Genomic DNA, 2,201 nt, shown 5'->3' with positions numbered 1-2,201 from the left:
AGACGACTTTAGCGCCCTTGCTTGTGCATTTCCTATTAGTTAATTACGGTCTAGTTCATTAATTAAATCCGGCCTGTAAGATTTGACACTTGTTTTGAATACGTTATGATATACGCTATCTCAATTCGTCTTAAAAGTTCACGGGCCACGTTTAGATAAGTAGCAGTTTGCTCTAGAAGCCGTATGAAAGCCGATTTTAGCGCCCCTTTGCTTGCGTGTTTCCTATTGGTTAATTCCCTTATAGATCATTAATTAAATCTGGCCCTTTAATCGTTAATATAATACTTTCTGGTATTATCTATATTTCTATCTACATACATTGGGTAGTATAGTAATAGACAATAAACAGCAGTTCTTGATATCCGTTCTAGCTTTTAAAGGAAATGAGCAGGAATTGTTTGGTTTCTTCGAATGGGAGTCTGAATAGAATGCTATGTTTTCTCTAATTTTGAATCGGCGGCTGGATCGTCGCCTACAGCAATAGTTCATTAATTAAATCCGGCCCGTAAGATTTAACACTTGTATTGAATACCTTAGGGTATGCGCTTTCTAAATTTGCCTTAAAAATTCACGGGCCACGTTTAAATAAGTGACAGATTCCGATTTCAGACCAGGCTGAAGCCTTGGTCGTCAATGGGGCCTGATATTTGTGTTTAATCGTTGACATAATACTTTCTGTTATTACTTATGTTTATATAACCATATATTGGGTAGTAATAGACAATATTCAGCAGTTATTGATATATTTTTCGAGATTTTCAACGAAATCAGGATTTTTTTTGCTTTCTTCGAATGGGCGTCTGAATGGGATGCTATGTTTTGTCTAATAACGAATCGGCGGCTAGCCTTTGATCGTCGCCTACAACTATTGTTCATTAGTTAAATCCGGCCCGTAAGATTTAACACTTGTATTGAATACCTTAGGGTATACGCTATCTAGATTCATCTTAAAAATTCACGGGCCACGTTTGGATAAGTAGCAGTTTGCTCTAGAAGTCCTATAAAAGCCGATTTTAGCGCCCCTTGCCTGTGCATTTCCTATTAGTTAATTACGGTCTAGTTCATTTGTTAAATCCGGCCCGTAAGATTTAACACTTGTATTGAATACCTTAGGGTATACGCTATCTAGATTCATCTTAAAAATTCACGGGCCACGTTTGGATAAGTAGCAGTTTGCTCTAGAAGTCCTATAAAAGCCGATTTCAGCGCCCCTTGCGTGTGCATTTCCTATTAGTTAATTACGGTCTAGTTCATTAATTAAATCCGGCCCGTAAGATTTGACACTTGTATTGAATACGTTGGGGTATACGCTATCTCAATTAGTCTTAAAAGTTCACGGGCCACGTTTAGATAAGTAGCAGTTTGCTCTAGAAGCCGTATAATAGCCGATTTCAGCGCCCCTTTGCTTGCGTATTTCCTATTAGTTAATTCCCTTGTAGTTCATTAATTAAATCCGGCCCGTAAAATTTGACACTTGTATTGAATACGTTATGATATACGCTGCCTACATTCGTCTTAAAAGTTCACGGGCCACGTTTAGATAAGTAGCAGTTTGCTCTAGAAGCCGTATGAAAGCCGATTTTAGCGCCCCTTTGCTTGCGTGTTTCCTATTGGTTAATTCCCTTGTAGATCATTAATTAAATCTTGCCCTTTAATCGTTAATATAATACTTTCTGGTATTATCTATATTTCTATATACATACATTGGGTAGTATAGTAATAGACAATAAACAGCAGTTCTTGATATCCGTTCTAGCTTTTAAAGGAAATGAGCAGGAATTGTTTGGTTTCTTCGAATGGGAGTCTGAATAGAATGCTATGTTTTCTCTAATTTTGAATCGGCGGCTGGATCGTCACCTACAGCAATAGTTCATTAATTAAATCCGTCCCGTAAGATTTAACACTTGTATTGAATACCTTAGGGTATGCGCTTTCTAAATTTGCCTTAAAAACTCACGGGCCACGTTTAAATAAGTGACAGATTCCGATTTCAGACCAGGCTGAAGCCTTGGTCGTCAATGGGGCCTGATATTTGTGTTTAATCGTTGACATAATACTTTCTGTTATTACTTATGTTTATATAACCATATATTGGGTAGTAATAGACAATATTCAGCAGTTATTGATATTTTTTTCAAGATTTTCAACGAAATGAGGAATTTTTTTGCTTTCGAGGGGCTTCGACATCGTTTTGGGCCATA

This window comes from Branchiostoma floridae, chromosome 15 (assembly GCF_000003815.2).
Source record: "Branchiostoma floridae strain S238N-H82 chromosome 15, Bfl_VNyyK, whole genome shotgun sequence".
NCBI lineage: Eukaryota > Metazoa > Chordata > Leptocardii > Amphioxiformes > Branchiostomatidae > Branchiostoma > Branchiostoma floridae.
This window is presented reverse-complemented; position numbering follows the sequence as displayed.